At 37.2% G+C, this 17,593-nt stretch overlaps 1 protein-coding gene across 5 annotated transcripts in view; it reads right to left on the bottom strand.

The window, feature by feature from the left end:
- THSD7A (thrombospondin type 1 domain containing 7A) overlaps window positions 1-13,866 on the bottom strand; it is a 254,779-nt gene extending 240,913 nt beyond the window's left edge. For 4 of the 5 annotated variants that reach the window (XM_042817387.1, XM_042817391.1, XM_042817389.1 and 1 more), the window contains exon 1: window positions 13,830-13,866. The gene's annotated coding sequence lies outside the window, so the exon portion shown is untranslated. Of the gene's footprint in view, window positions 1-12,999; window positions 13,082-13,829 lie in introns of those variants that run through there. The other variant, XM_042817388.1, reaches the window with a different exon arrangement.
- Window positions 13,867-17,593: the final 3,727 nt, after the last annotated feature.

The following is a 17,593-nucleotide window of genomic DNA, read 5'->3' as shown; positions in this document are numbered from 1 at the left end:
TCAGTTCAATGTGATTTAATAAATACTGAAATTATTTACCATAGTTTTATCTTCTAATTATCTCTTACATGAGAAATGCTCAAAGACTCTTATTTCTCCATCTTCATTATTTTATTTTCATACCAACTGGGAAAAACTATTTGCACATAAACAGGATTCCCAAACTAGCAAAGCAGCAAAAGCTCACCTGAACTTCTCTGCTTTTCCCCATAATTCAGATAAGAAGCTACGAGGAAAATAGTGCTCATGACAACAGTGCAGCATTTCTGGTTCAGTCTTGGCTCCTTCTGCAGCCAACAATAGAAATGCCAACAACAGCTTCAGCCCCACAGATGTTTGGCTTTCTATTTGCCTATAAGAGCTTTTGGACCTGTGCTGCCCTGACAAAAGCTGGTTAACAGAAATCACACCAGGAAGCACAAGTGTTTTTGCTGGTAGAAAAGATAAAATCAAGTATAGATAACATGCATACATATTTCCACTGTTACTAAAACTCTTCAGACTGTCTTGACAGTATTATTTTTATTGGAACTCTATAAGAAAAAAAACACACCCAGTAAATGGGACTATTTCTGGAAATATGCAAACATTTGGTTTCTCTCCTACGAAGCAGCAACTTTTCTCAGTATGAAACAAAGTAGTTACTTAAACAAGCCTAACCAATGCTTCGCAGTTCATTCTTTTTAAAATCAAAGGCAGATGTGCTCTAGTTCAAATTAATTATCATCAATACTGCAAAAAGTGGCCATAGTAAATGAAAACAGAGTATCAACAAGCACATAGATCCCCCAGAAATAACAGTAACAATAAATAAACCACCTAGTTCTCATCTCCAACGGCTTGCAGCTGGAAGCACTGCAGTGCAGGGCTGAGTAATGCTGGCTCGATCTCATATGTCTCTCATCAGCTCCAACTATGTTGTGAAAGAAAAGTGACATTCAGATTTCAACACATTTTTAAAACTCTTCTAGCTTACATAAATACAGAGGGCATTGTTCTCCTTTTATTGTATTTATTCTGTTTACATGTCCTCTCAGCTGAAAAGAATTGGTTCAAGACTTTCTTGTTTATTTGGAAAGTCCAGCATTCCTTAAATCTGTTGATCAAATCCTTTCCTCAAGTGTACTCAGCACACAGAGGCTCTTTGAAAGGAAAAAAAAAAAAAAAAAAAGAAAAAAAGAAAAACAACCACACAACAACAAGAAGCAAGAATGTCCTAACTCACCAAGGGCAAACAGCCATATTTTAATATTGCTTATAAATTCAAGCTTGGAAGGACACCAAAAGACACAACCATCAATGGTGCCACAGTACGAAACATGGATGCATCCTCTGAATATTTGAATGCATGAAAAATAGCAGTGTTAATATTGCATACACACAATAAGGCAGATCCCTCAAACAGAGCACGCACCTGCTAGACGAAATATTGCAATCACAACACTCGATAGCACACAAACAATTTTTACCCAGGCCTAATGTTCACCCTCACTAAAAGCCCTTTGCTGCCATCAAGTCCCTCCTGCTTTGGTTCATTAAACTAGGACAGGAATGACAAAGAAAGCTTCCTCTGCCCCCCGCTGAGGAATCACAAAGGGAGCACTCAGCTTCCTGTGGATCGTGCCAAAACCTTCACTGATACAGCGCAGCTTAGGAACAAAACATTTCAGCGGCACCGCTTACACCTCTGATGAATACACACACATTCTCAATCTGCAGTTCTCACATCACTGAGAGGTATCTCAAGAATGATGAGAAAAAACATGTTAATTATTTCTTTGGGAGAGTGCCCAGAACCAGGGTCAAAGGCAAAGATACAAATTCTACCGAGTTGGGCAGAATATTATATTTTCCTTTTTGCAACTTCTGTTGCAAGACTTCAAAATTATACTTCATCAGGAAAGACTGCTCCATCCTGATGAAGTAGGGATTAAAATTGCAGTCAGAGTTTAAACTTCCTAGAAGTAAACATATTCCAGAGCCCAAGAAAGACTCTGTCTCTAGGTAAAGAAGCTGCTCTGCATATCTTGTTCAGGTGGAATAGGACTATTAAAAATTACTTTTGACGCCAACTGCTATTTCGAAGCATCTCAGTATGAACCACAGATTCTGTGACAGCAGGATGAACTCTTCTACCATTCTGTCACAGTTTTGAAAAGAACAGCTACAAAATTAGATCAGAAAGATCCAATCTAATGGATTAAACAGGATATATAAAAGTTGGTAACAAAGCTAATACCAAATATGACTATGCTGCTTTAGTAATGCTAAGACCGAAAATAGAAGTATGTGAATTCACTTGTATGTGTGTGTACACATCTGTATACACACATACATGTGTGTAAAATGGTATTATATTCATGGAAAAATAAATGGACTATTACTAGAGCTCAATTACATATATGTTACAATAGAAGAAAGAAAATGATGAAAATACCATACGGAAGCATAAGTATGTACATTCACATTATATATTTATAGAACACATATTCTATATGCACATAGCTACAGTTATAAGGAATTAATACATGAATGAAGGAAAGTTAAATGTTCAAAAAATATGCCTTAGAACTTCTATACATTTAATAGAATACAGCGTAGTATTGTGCTGAATTTTTAATCACCTATCAGCATGCTGAAAATAAAAATATCAGAGGTTAGATAGTGAATTAAAAAAAAGTATCTTCATCATGGATAAGAGATGCATAAAGAGAGCCAAGAACAGAGGTCCATTGAATTACACAAAATTGTTAAGTGCCTTTGTCACAACATTCTCTGAAGGTCAAATGCAAAAGAGGAGGATTACAAATATTGGTAAAGCGTAAGTCATTAAGCATGATGATCAAGCAGAAATCTATTCTTAGAGAAGACAAAACTGCTGACTATTAGAAGCCAGTAGTCTCCTCCAAACAAGAGGACCCATGGTGATACCTCTGTTTCTTACATTCATTCTTAAGAATCAATTATTTGCCAGTGTCACAAAGTTTCAGAAAACTTCCATCTGCTCCTCTAGAAATACCCTTACAATTTCTTTTCTATACCCCAACATTTCTAAGAGGAAAAATTTTTAGATTTTACATTTTATTAACTTCAGTATAATCAAGATATTTATTTTTTATATTAGCAACAAATAAAAAAAAAAAATGAAATCTAGCCAATGGACAACATTAAACATATTAAAAACTCCTTTGTACTGAATGCATATTCATTTCTTGAAATTTTCAGGATATCAAGAGTTGAAGGAAATTTTGCAATATACTGAGAACTGCAAAAAGTTACCTGTCCAGTAAGTGATTTAGAAGTCATTAAAGTGGTTATCAAACTGCTCAAAGTAAAATAAAATAGTTTCCATTTTCTGGTCTGACCCTTATTATTTCCTATACTGTAAAAACTAGAAAATATCTCTGTAGTCTTAAAAAAAAAAAAAAAAATTAAAGTCTTCAAACATGAGATGAATCCCTGCAGAAGCATTAGCACTAAGATCCAAATTGAGCTCCTTTTCTTAAAGCATGAAATGAAGTTTTTTGTCTTCTAAGTGATTTTCAGGAGGAAAGTTTTTTTTTTAATTGTACTGAGGATGTCAAAGAATATACCTTCAGTTACCCAGCACGGTATTTATCAGGACCTGGTCACATTGCACTTTTTCAGATATGCTGAGCTGCATCCTAACTCCTTCCACTTATTTACATCCTTCAGTGTCCAAGTCCAAATTTAAATACTGAAAGTATATAAGCCACTTTGTTAAAAGAACACTGACAATATGGAAGGTGAAAATTATGCTTCATACCTTGAAAATAGGCAATTCCCTCTCTAATTGTGGCCTATTATTTTCTACTGGAGAACTGCTTTTTCAAAAATGATAACCAATGACTGTTTGCTTAAAAACTGTCTTTTAAATTATTTCTAACATCTTTCTGAATTATTAATTTATTTTGGAAGTCTGTTAAGACAAAGCCCTATGACAAGACTGGTCAAATATTTGTTTTAGCTGCAACCTCAAGTAGAATTTGTTCCAAACAGTTGATGAAGCCTAGAAGAAGAAACTCAGTTTTACTTTGCACTGTAAACCTCTTTCACAGGAATTTTCTTCTCATTAGCATGCTTTCCACTTTCATTTCTGAGAGAATATGTTACTTTGTTTAGGAGAAACAAGCAAGCAGAGATGGCAAAAGTTAAATAAAAATCACGAAAGCTAAGCAACAGATGGATTCTAATCATACCATCTGAGTAACTTGATCTTACTTTTACATGATTACAGTAAGTGCTGTTTATCTTCGTTGTCTGTACTTTCTATTTAGCAAAAATTGGAATAAAAAGTAATTGAAAAAAGCCTCTGTTTCATCAGTAACACTTTCATACATCCATTCAGACAAAAGTCACTGTATTCAAGTGGGAGATTTTTAATTCCAGTATCTCCACAAGTAATTCTTCTCCTTTCATAAAACAAATTCACAATATAAAGTCGTTTGTAGCACAATTATGTATAATGCTTGCTCTTTTTAGACAAATACGGTTATTTCCAGTGATTTGGCAAGTTAACCAGGCTGCTGGATCAATAAAATTGCTATATGCATGTCAAAGAACTAAGAGGCTTTCCTTATGCCACAATTGGCTTCTTCACCAAATCAGACTCCCACAAAAATAATAATAACAATAATAATAATAAAAATCTGTATCACAATACCATTAAACTTCTCTAAACAAAAACAAAACCATATTTGTCATAGGTCAAAAATCACAGACCACTGGAAGAGGCTTGCCTAGAAAGCACTGCAATTTAAAAGATACAGTCAAAAAGTACATAAAAGTGGTCCAAGAGGACTCGGTCTAATCAAAGTCTTTCCATACTCTTTAGTGTCAGTGGTTTCATCCCTTCAGTTTTTGTTCTCATCCATTTTCCTCATTTATGTGGACCATGCACATGTTTACAGGAAGCTTGTGAAGTCTAACTGGATCAACATGTAAAACCTTGAATTACAACAAAATACTGGTGTCAGCTTGTGCCAAAAAATCGAGAGCAGTACTGTCTCATTCGGATCGCTGGATGTTCTAATATAGGACAAAGACTGAGGATATGCCATACTTTTATATAGTGGGCTTAGAAAGGTAAGAGTTATTGGGATGTACAAGATGATCATGAAAGAGCTGGAGAAACTTGGAAGGAAAGCAATGAAGTACATTGGCAAAACAGAAGTTATAGCAACTAAGGGCAAGTATTTCTTCTCCTTTCATTAACTTTTTCTGTATTCAGAGGATAGAAAATTGGAAAAGTAGCACTACGTTAGCAGTTATAGAAGCAACACACCAAGCTGCATTACCAACAGGCCTCACAGAAGTCACACTTTTACTACAGTAAAATCCTCATTTTTTCCTAAGTGCTTATGAGCTTAAATTTCTCTAAAATATTCAGACTTAATGTCAGACAAATTTAGTATTATCTGACAAATAGCTAACACTGTAAGAGATCACAAACCAGATCTGCCTGTTTTCTCTCTGAACTGCAGCCTACTAACATATTTGGAGGCAGACTTCAAGCAAACTGCTATGGGAGGAGACTTGAGATACTAGTTAAAGCAGCAGTGCTTTATGACAAGAGTATTAGTCATATAATGATATGTAGTTTTTAAAAGCAAAAGATGGATTTACTTCAAAAACATTCAATTCTATTACTGAAAGGCAACCAAGCATTTAAACCTATTTGCAAATAATTTTCAGACATACAACACACTCTTTTTGGATATGCACTTAACTAAATGCAATTTAAGCCTCCTCTGCTGCTCTTAAGTAAATATAAATTATAATTAATTCCATTTAGTAATAAGACTATTGAAGAAATAAAATGCATATTTTACATATGCACTGTTTGAATGAAATGAAATCAGTGGCCAAAGACACACAAATAAAGGTTTAAAAAGCTTTATTTTCTTCACCCCAGTATCTGAAGTCCCACTTCAAAAATGTAGGTCAAGATTCATACTGATTCCAAAGTTACTCAAAGTCAGATTGCAGCAAAAGCCTGACCCATTTTGAGCTGGCCCATCAACAATTTCAAAAAAAGCATGAAAGATCAGATGGCTGCATCACTTCTCATAATATTTTTTTCATGAGAGGACTAATATATGAAACACATTATCATCTGAAGTCCATACTCTGAAGAAATTGCTATGACATACACACACCTCAAGGATGATTAAGCAGTTCAAAGAGGAATAGGCCTTCTGTGTTTAACTTAATTCCTATAGTGTTAACTGTAGGAATTAACAAGTGTTAATACAAAGGTCAAGCACAACAGAAAATGATTACTTTTTCCAACCAACATGCATTAGTTCCATAAATAAATAAATAAAACACACACAAAACAGAAAGTATAACCTTCCTTACCATTTTTCTTTCACTTTCACTTCCATTCTGAAACTATTAATTAACATTATAGTGCTTCACTGTCTTAGGAGGCTAATGAACAACAATTCCTAATTTTAATTGTAAGCATTTTAAGAAGAATGGCAAGCATTAAGATAAGTTTTGGATACATTTCTTCTAATTAGTACAATTGACCTAAATGCTATTCCACCTGGGAACATTAATGGGAAAATAATCTTTTGCAAAATTAATCCAGAACATTTAAGTAAGAAGAGGAATATTTAGAAGCTAAAAATCACCTTTTTTGAGGCATTTTCAAAAATAATTCAATTATGGTTATTAAACAATTTTTTTCTGAAGACAGTTTTTTGTCCTCATCTTCATCTAAATCCAAAGTAACATTGGATGTACTGATTTCAGTGCAGCAGAAGAAGGCATTTACAAGTCCTCTCTCTAAAAATCCCTGCTAATACATTTTAAAGAGTTATTACAGGTATAAATATGACAAATTTCTTAATACGTATACTGCAGATTTACTGTGAGGATAAATGATGAGAAATTCAGGAAAAGTCTACTCATAGGAGCAGCTGCTCTGGTAAAAGGATTTTCATATCCTGGGAATTTCTTCTGACTGTTGCACTTTGGTGTCTCAGGTTATAAACTGGGATACAACTCATTATTAATAGTCAATTTCAACAGGAGCAGCTTTGAAGATTATTTTTAGTAGCAACAGTTTGCATTTATCTAAATTTTTATTTTCAAAGACATCCCAAACATGATGTATATGCACATGTGTATATGAACTTCCAATCAGATATCATCAAAATTATAAATATATAAACATTAATAAATAGAAATGCATAATCTATCAATCATTTTGTTATATATTTATAAAAGGCCAAATGATAGAGCAAAGTAGAATCACACTGATATCAGTCTCTTATGGAGAACCACCTGAAGTTCTCAGAAGACAAATATTACTTTTGAGTAGAAAACATATAGTACAACCTTCATTTATTTTAACAACACGCTATGAAAATCTGAGGGGAAAGAACAATTTGTTCTACAAAAGAATCTTGGATAAAGCTCTGTTTACACTATTTCACTTTACACAGAACAGACATTACGATAAAATCAGATTTTCAGAAATAATTACTTCTGTTGAAAGCTCTCAACAAATATCTTCAGAACTTCCAACTGTTTGTTTTAACATGTGTACTCAGGCCAGATGTTTTATATCAGGAAAAAAAACCAACAACAACTGTTAAAATATATGTGTGCATGTTCTGTTTGGACATTTCCTATCTAGCAAATGGCAGTAGTTCACCTTCAGTGAAATTGATTATGCTTACCATGCAATATTTGAAGGGTACATTATATTGCAATTCACCTCTTTCCCCTTCTCTATGCATGTACTTCTCCAGCTGCAGAAATTCAATTTGACCAGAACATCTAAGAAAAAATGCCAAGACAGAAAACAACTTTCCATTTTAAAAGAAGTACATCTAAACAAAAACGGCTAGCCTTTTCCTCAGCATCAGCTCATGAATTTCAACAGAGAGGACAAAATTCCTCTCCTGCTGAAGCAAAAGGGAACTCTAATACCGATTTCAAGAATATCCTTCAAACTAAGAAAACACATACAGAGTTTCACTAATTGTTTATTTAGATAACTGATCTTTTACCAGGTTTTCTATTTACTTTTAGACGCTGCAGATAATTTAAAGTTTATTCGTCCGTAATTACTGTAAAAGCCTACTACAACCTAACATGTGTGTAACTTCTGTACCGCATCCTATTTCCAAGTATAATGAACCTCAAAATCCAAGATTGATTTTGGCTTCACCTGATCAATACTAATCTCCAAGATACATTAGGCTTTACATTGACCTAAACAAAAAAGTCATTACATGTATATTAGTCAAACTCCAAAACATTTATTAAATTAATTTCAGAGACCACAAAAGGTGTATTGTTACCATTGTTTCTACCTGGGATTTCCATCCATCATCCTTAAGAAGATTTACATGCAACTAATAACTCACATAATCACATAGTCACTATAGTGGATTTCTCAAAACGTTTGACTTGTTTGCTATTATTTTGAGATTCATCTTCTTGTACCTAATTGGAGGAACGACACAAAATTACACAGTTATTGGACTATTAGAATCCAATCTTACATACACTAAAGGCAATCAGAGAATGCATCTCACTCTTAGAGACAACTGAATTTGAAGACAGGGAGGAGTGAAAACCACTACACTTAGACTAAGCCCCACTGAAAGCAAAGTGTAAGAAACTCTCAAAGGATTTAGCCAATACATTTTTAAACAAAATCACAAAACTCAGAAATGCATTCATATAAAGCTTATTTTGAAAAATACAGATTTCTGACATTTTGTATTATATTGGCTAACTTCAGAATAGGAATATAAAACCTACGTAGACAGCAAAGTAATTGTTAGCATTATGGCAAAACTTATCGACGTATGTAGGGTAGGCTCCTGGTCACCTTCATTTCCTTTTTGGAAATTAAAAAAAAACACAAATAAAACCCACTTTGATTTAACAGACACAGACACACACAAAGAGGGATTAATAAATATAAGCTACAATTTATAGTTTTTGAAAGTAAATCTAGTGACTTCAACCAACACATTTTTCATTTCTTTTTATACAAAAAGTAAATTTGCCTCCCTACAACATCAGGGATTTTAACAGAAGTGTTTGTATTTCAGACAGATAACACAATTTACACTTTGCATAGTTAAGAACTCATATTGTTAATTATTTGAGGCAATAACCATGCATTCATTCTCCCCCTCAAGCACATTAACCTAAATTAAATAAATAAGTCTACAACCTAGCTCTAATGTTATTAGACAAAACTAATATTAAACATTCCATGAATGACTGTCCAGAAGTCTTAGCACAGTAAAGAACAATGTCATACCACTCACAATACATACACACAAATATTTTTGTAAATTACTCACAGACACTTCAATAGTAATAAATACTATATGCAAAGAAGCTCAACACATCAAAAGTGTTAGCATTAAAACTCTTATGTTTAAATTTTCTGTTGTCTTGCTCTAGGGAATTTCAATACTAAATAAGAGTATCATATTAGCAATCAAACAGAAAAAGAAGCAGTATAGGTAGTAAAAAAGACAACAAAACTGGATCTAGCCCAGGCCGCACCACAAGAAGTAGTTAGTAAGGTGAGTGAGGTGATTGTTCCCATCTGCTCTGCTCATGTGAGATCCCACCTAGAGTACTGCATCCATGTCTAGGGCTCTCAGCACAAGAAAGACATGGAGCTTTTGGACAGAGTCCAGGGGAGGGCCATGAGGATGATCAGAGGGCTGGAGCACCTCTCCTACACAGAAAAGTTTAAGGCACTGAGCTTGTTCAACCTGGAGAAGAAAAGGCTCCACACAGACCTCATTACAGCCTCCTAGTCCATAAAAAGGACCTACAGGAGAAATGGGGTGAGATTTTTTATTGAAGCAGTGTAGTGATAGTACCAGGAGTAATGGCTTTACACAAGAAGAGGGGAGATTCAGATTAAACATTAGAAATACATTTTTCAGAGGATTTTGAGGCACAGGCTGCCCAGAGAAGCTGTAGATGCCCCATCCCTGAAAGGGTTCAAGGCCAGGCTGGATGAAGCCCTGGTCAGCCTAATCAGGTTGTTGGCAAAGATCCCATCTAACCTAAGTCATTTGATGATTCTATGTCTAATGAAAATGTAGGAGCTATATAACAGCTTGTGTTATTACCTGAAATGCAAGCAGTTTCATTGCAACTGACCAAAAAAACCCCCACAAAATTATATTTTTGTTATAGCCATTAAAATTCTTCTAAGCTTAAGATGCTTTTTCTTTCAAAATTATTAATATCAGAGTTTCAGCTCTGCAAACTTTTGGGGAAACTTTCCTAGCTGCCCTTGGTATTTTAGTGCAAAAAAAGAATATCAGGAATTATCTAAACTTTAGATTTTTTAATATTCATCTTACAAAAGCAATTTGTTTGGAAAGAATTCAAATATTCCACAATTTCAGAGGGAACTGATAAGAGTACATTATGTCCTGCAGAGGTGGGCAGTCAGTCCCAAGCACAGACCAAGGCATGAGGCAGCAGAGACATTCGTCTCCCTCTTGACTTGAGAGTTCCTGGAGGAAAAACAACAACATAGAGCCAGGCTGCATACAGTGTGGATTTAGCACAGAGAAGCAGCTTAAACCTGACATAGAAGAAGGGAAATCACTCAAGAGGGCTTAATCTCTGGCAAGAGCCAAAAGCAAAGATTTCTGAAGACACATTTTAAACAGATTGAAGGGGAACTGGATTGGTACATTACATGGCATGACATTTCAAGCTTTGACAGAAACTAAATGCAACCATTTCCCTGAGCCCATACCACTGCTAAACATGCAAACCCCTCTGTACAAGAGATAATCTTTATCTAATGGAGAAATGGTCTGTGAATTTTTGAAAGTAAATTTTATTCAGGTTGCTCTTGTGCTAAAAATGCCCTTTATCCTCAGGTGAGTGTTTACTTTACTTTTTTATTATTATTATTATTTCTAAACAACCCCCTAAATTTATGTTACAGAACAAAACTTACATATGGTAAGAACATGAGAGCTAATTAACCATAACATCTTTCCAAGGCCTCAATTTCATCATCTTATAACATGAAAATTGTAGCTTCTCTCCTTCCTGCCTCCCTTCTAATAAAAAAGCATACTTTCACTGGAGCATTTTTAATGGTCTGCAAATGGAATTAGGCTGAAAACCACCTCTGATATTACTGGGGCATCCTCCTTGCCTGCAGCAGCCTAAGGACAGGACACAGTTCTGACAGGCTGCAGTTGTGATAAGTAAAGCCGACAGCTCAGGGGAGATATCGAATAAACTTATCTCATGAATAACTTCACTACTGGAAGAGAGGATAACTTTCGTGTCAGAACAGTCCAGAATAGCACATTGAAATCATGATGTACGTTCATACTAGCACCTTTTCCTGCACCATCTTTACCACAGACTTAACCCTGGTTGGCAGCAATGGCAGGTAAAAGTTGAAAGCACTAAGAAATGAATGAAGAAAGGTGGGTGTTTTGGTGTTTTTTGGGTTTGTTTTTTTTTTTTTTTCATGTTACTAAAGGAAAAAAATCCAAGCTGTCCCTAATACCATTAGACACTGTCATCTTTTCATGCAAATGAAAAGAAGCTGGAGAAGGTGACTATGCTATAAATACGAATTAATTTTAACACTCTTTTGCAGCTGTTAAAATTAAAATGCTTTCTTTCTGATTACACTCTGAATGCAATTTGAATACATTGATTAACTATTGATTAAGTGCAATAAAGCAGTGACTTGCACTTCCAGAATTTAAAGAGGTAAGTGAAAGGTAGGTTCCAAGGAATTTAAAACATCTGACATTGACCAAATAGTTACCAAAGGAGCTACTACAAATGTAAAGCACAAGACTTACAGTATCAAATACAAACTCTGGTTAAAGTTATTCCTTTCTCCTCTATTCATGCTACTATTTCAGTAGGACACTGATAAAATAAAAACTTTACTGCTCTCACATGGCTTTAATGGAAAAGCTAATTTAAGTAACCACAGTTCCTTTCCTCCATTCCTATGGCCATGTGCAACACCATGTAAAACCACTGTACTATATGGTACATTGACATGGTATACAGAATACGATTACTCTGACAGTTTTCCATCATAAATGTACAGTGTGGGAAGACAAATGTGAATCAAGTGCCCAACCGCAGCTAGGATTTCTGCTGTGTTGTACTCCCCAGTAAAACAAATGACAAAACTCAAGGAATATTGTGATATTGCTAAAGATGCCCTAAACTCCTCAGCATAAAAAGATAAGCCATCTAAAATATTAACCTTCGGAGCAATCCAAGGACCACAAATCTGGGCAAGGTCAAGTTCCACCTCTCCAGAGAAAACTGCATTACTTATAATCAGTAATACCAAAATCATGTACAATTACTACATATTAATCAGTAATATAGTCAAAAGACTACCAAATCATGGACAACATGACCCTCAAACATCTCCTGCTAGTGAGTTTCAACACATCATTCTCAAGCAACTTGGATGACCTTTGTCCCCATGTCTCCTAGGCACCGTTCACAAGATCTGTTAGGAAAATGAAAAGGAAAAAAAAAAAAAAAAGAAGAAGAAAAAAGGATTTTTCAATAGAATCATTGACAAAAGACACCTAAAATTAGGAAGTAACAGAATGAGTCTTCTAACATACACATCATCAGCAAGTAATTTTACAGCATTATCCTACAAACTAAGAGATGAATTGACTGGTTTCAAAAACTGGAGATTTTATAACGAAGTGGAAGAGTTTGTTTAAATAACTTTCTTCAGTGCAGCTCCATCAAACTCAGTGCTGACGCATCAATTGCTAAACGCAGCCACAGCAGAACTGTAACTCAAAATCCAGCATCCCGGCCACAGCGCTACATCTCAAACCGTGCACACTCCCCTCAAAACCACACCCACACCCTTTATTTAAGTTTCCATCATTCCACAGACGTATGCTGCACTTGGCGAGAAGCTATTAAGAGAAAACACCATCAACTCACATCTATGCTAGCAGCGTTAACTGCGGTAGAGGTTTTTTTTCCACTCTACTTTGTTCTTGACTTTCCTTCGGGTAGTTTAAGAGTGCTCCAGAAGCAATCCCTCTCCATGATGGACGAACCCATCCCTATCCCCATCTCCGCACTCCCGCACCCGCTGCTCCTCCCGCATCACTCACGCCCCGACAGCGCGCAGGCAGCAGCACTCCGCTCGGGCCGGCGAAGCGCACGCGGTTGAGTCGCTGCTGGCACACACACAGCAACTCCAGCCCGGCTCCTGGCGCACGCACGGAGCGATCTGAAAAAAGAGCTTACTGCTTCGCGTCCTTCAGACAGTAATTATTTGCTTTAACAAGACAACGGGACGGTTTCACTGCCAAAGACGAGGTTGGCTAGGTAGCGCCCGGCCGGCCCTCTCAGCCACTTCTGTGCCCAGCGTATCTTCGCTCTCTATAGAACTGGCTTTGCGGCACGTTTTTTTGCTTCGCCCTCCCAAGAGAGTAACCACGGCCGCTTTTAAACTCGTTCCGTTCCGCATAACAGCCCCGAGCTCCCGGGCCCCGTAAGGCACTGTGCGGCGCTCCCGCAGCCCGGCACTGGGCACAGCGGGCACTGCTGTGTGCCGGGCGCGGTCCCAGTGCCGCAGGTGACAGGCGGCCGCGCGGAGCCCCGCGCACCCTTCCGCGCACCTTTCTGCTGCCAGCCTTGTGTCACCGCGTCCCCCGGCCCGGCTTCGCAGGGCAGCTCCGGGTGCCGATGCTCCCTGTGGGGAGGGCATGCGAGGACACAGAGGAAAGGCAGCGCTGCTCGCCCCGTGCTCAGCCCGCACTCACCGCTCCGCGCAGGGCCCCCTTCTTCTCTCCCTGCCCGCCTCCTGTGGCAGGGCGGAGCGGAGGCTCCGCGCTCCCCGGTGCCCCGCACCGCCCACGCTCCCTTCCGCGGGCACTCACCGCTCCCCCCCCCGCATCACGCGGCCGCTCGCCCCTCCCGAGAGCCGCCGGCTCCATCCGCAATGCAGCTGCGGCCGCCCCGCTCCTCTGCCCGACACCGCACGCCCCGGCCCGAACCGGCACCTGCGTACCCCGCTGGGTAACTTCGACCCCACCGCAAGCTGTGCGACGCGGGGAAAAGGGAGAGAGGGCAGGGGAAAAATAAAAAAAGTGTCATGTACAGGAGGAGTTCTGCAGACTGTTTCTCCCCCCAAAACCTATTACTGCGGTGGACCCCAGGGACGGGGTGAGATTAATCGCTCCGCGTTAGGAAGAAAATGAGAGATGTCATTAATCAAGGAAGTTGTAAATCATCCCCGTTTGGAGATGGAATTCGGAGATTAGCTGGGGCAGATGGCTGGCAAAAACACAGCTCTCGCCAGGACTGGCGTAAATCACTCAACTTCTGCACTCACTAAACATCCGATGACAGCACTGCGAGCGTTTTCTTAAGGAGAAGTGTTTCTTAGGAAGATGAATATTCACTTCGTATTATGGAAGTGCTGCCAACAGCTATTACGTTTCCCTTTCTCAATAATTCAAATGTTGGGTTTTCCTTCCTGGATGTCAGAAAATTCATACCTGAAGAAAGAAGACTTTCCAGGCAAATATTTTCCAGACACGGCTAAGAAACAAAGCTAGGCAAATACACGAGTGCACCGATCCTTGCTTCAGTGCCCTACCTGAAATACACAGGCAAGTCTGTGAGCTACTCTGTGTCCTCAGAGGTCTGCTAGAGTCATCTTTATTTGCAGCAACTACAGCAAGACCAACATTTGTTCTAAGTTTGTTGCTTTTTTATTTTATTTTATTTTATTTTATTTTATTTTATTTTATTTTATTTTATTTCTGTGCACTCTGAGGAAAGCAGTGAATCAATGCCACTTTTATTTGTTACCTCTAAAAGAACATTGAACACACAGTGGAATCTAAATATTCCAAGCAGCTTTCTTTCATCAGTCTACCCTAAATTAGTTTCACAAAGCAAAAATGAGTTATGGCATGATCAACTTTAATCAATCTTGCATGATATCACATTGATTACCATGTCAAATGCTTGTATAAATATAAGCTTAGCACCAATATCCATGAGCGAGTAATTGTGAAGTTGATTGCATGCCTTGCAATAACGTGATCAGTCTACAGTGGCATTCAGAAATTTACAGAAACTTCAGTGATAAATTAAATAATATCATCTATTCTATCACATGAAACAGACTGCAGTCCAAAACATGCCATTTTCAATAATTACTTGAAAATTATTCAGATGTTAACCTGATAGGCAATCTAAATGTTTATTATGCTCAGCAGTTAAATTTTCATTAAAAACTTCTTTTAGTAAAAATCATTTTTTTATTATTTTACATAATTTTAAGAAAAGCCATGTACAACATAGAAAGTTGTACTCAATTACGTTAGTATCTCAATTTACTGAACAGTGTACAGATCAGAGTCATCTTTCAATGACTTCAGCAAGGGATGCAGAAATAGTCTTGCAAGCTTCACCATTTCTGATGAACATTATCTGAATTTGTGCTAAAATTATTTTTTAATTAAAAGTGTAAAAATAATACTTCCGATGGAAAAGCAGGTCATTTTTATGTCTTAGAAATATCACTAAACACTGTCAAAATAATTTAAGTTGGAGGACCTTTATAGACTCCTTAATCAAGGCAGGGCAACTACAGATCTAGACTGAGTTCAATCAGGTTTCGGAAATGGAGATTCCAGCTTTTCTGAACAACCTGTTTGATTGTGACTAGTGCTTATTGTGCGGCATGTTTTAACAAATGGGTAGCTGATATGACTTATCCAGCTTTTAAAAGAGATACTCTTGATGAAACCTACACAATACACAATGGTCAAAGTATAACTTCCTCCTAACTTCCTATTTCTGTCAGAAAGAGCAGAGATTTAGGCCAAAGTCCGTTATATCCCATTTGGCCACACAAGCTGACCATGCCATAATTTTAAAGGTTGCAGCAGCATCTACAAAATAGACTTATTTTTCCCAGGTGTTTTATGTGAACAAATGTTCAGTACTTAGATGTTTTTTTGGTTTTTTTTCCACTAACAATAGTGATGTTTGCTTGAGACATCATTTCTCAAGTACGAAAGTTAGTCTATCTTTTAATGGACTTATACCTGTGTACAACAGGGATACAGCTGATGCACAGTTCAGCCCTGAACAGCAGCTCGGAGGGAGACCAAAGGGAAAGGGAAAAACTGACAGAATGGGTGACCTAGGTTGAAAGTGTTTTCTCTTTAGTTCACAGATGCTCTTGTTTGTCTGCCATCTCCACTTTTAAAAGAGAGAAAACTACAATTTCTAGCCTTACAATTGCACTCACAAATAATCATAAAATCTTTGAATTGTTTACTAATATTCTCATTATCATTTTCATTCTAAACTGTCTTCCTTAATGTAATTTGTGCATTCTCTTTCTACATATCTATATATACTCATAGTTTATTAAAAATATATATATAAGGCATGTAATCTTAAGTCTCATGAATACTGACATTTTTGTTTTTCACTCTGGTAGCAAGCCTGCAGGCATCTCTGAAATCTGCACTATTCTGCTATTGTGAAATCGCCATCTCATTCCAAACAAACCTAACAGCTTTTCAAGCTGTGCTTGTAATGTCATTATGGTTTTTTTCAGGCCTATTAGAGAATATCAAGGATGAGAACTGAAAAGAAATCAGATCAACTGTTCTGATGGCAAGTCTGTAAAGAAGCAAGCAAGAAATTTCTTCTTTAATCTGTTAAGAATTTATGAAACCTTCCAGAGTTCAGAGATGCAAAAATACAAGGGAAAAAACTTCCCTGTGGAGCTTAAAGAGAAGATGTGTGCTCATAGGCAAAGAGCTAAGCAATTCAACACATTGGAGTAGGATAAGGAGGCTTTCACCTTATTTCAGAAATCTGTGATAAATGGACAAAGTTGTTACTATTTTACATATTCTTTGTCTGATATGACATTAATTAGTTACTTCACTCCAATTTCCATTGAGCAGAAACCTAGCCAAGAAATCACCAGCACAGCAGACACTAATTGGTGTTCCTTTTTTTCCATCTATTCATTTTCCAGGACTGTGGACGCAGCATACGCAACTCTGCCACTGATTGCTTTGAAATGTTTAGGGAAAAAACAATGGTAAAATGCAGATAGAATTACATTGCCCATGTCCATGAAGCAACTCAGTGCTTACCTGCACTTCTCTGAACCTTAAAGTAAGAAGCTATTGAACGTCATTGAATATGTCTTTTTCTAACATGATATTATAGCATACAGCCATTGCATAGAGCTACAGGAACATTATTTGTCAGTCATGAGATGTGACAGCTCAAAGTCTACCTTATCCTTAAAAGGACAGTATGGAAATCCCTGTATAAAAGACTGCATATTTACAATTCAGCATAGCATCCATTCATTTTTATCAACCTTAATTTCCAATTTATCATCTTAATAAAAACAGCTTTCAAAATATGAGACCTCATGTGAGACCCCTGAGTTGGAGGACTATGACTGCACTAACGATCAACTCCCATCCAAGCTCTAACTTGTGTGGGATTTGCTGCTCCACATGGATGCATGCAAGTC

This window comes from Centrocercus urophasianus, unplaced genomic scaffold (assembly GCF_019232065.1).
Source record: "Centrocercus urophasianus isolate 14NV4802_14NV808 unplaced genomic scaffold, USGS_Curo_1.0 seq_16, whole genome shotgun sequence".
In the NCBI taxonomy this organism is placed as follows: Eukaryota; Metazoa; Chordata; class Aves; order Galliformes; family Phasianidae; genus Centrocercus; species Centrocercus urophasianus.
This window is presented reverse-complemented; position numbering and strand designations above follow the sequence as displayed.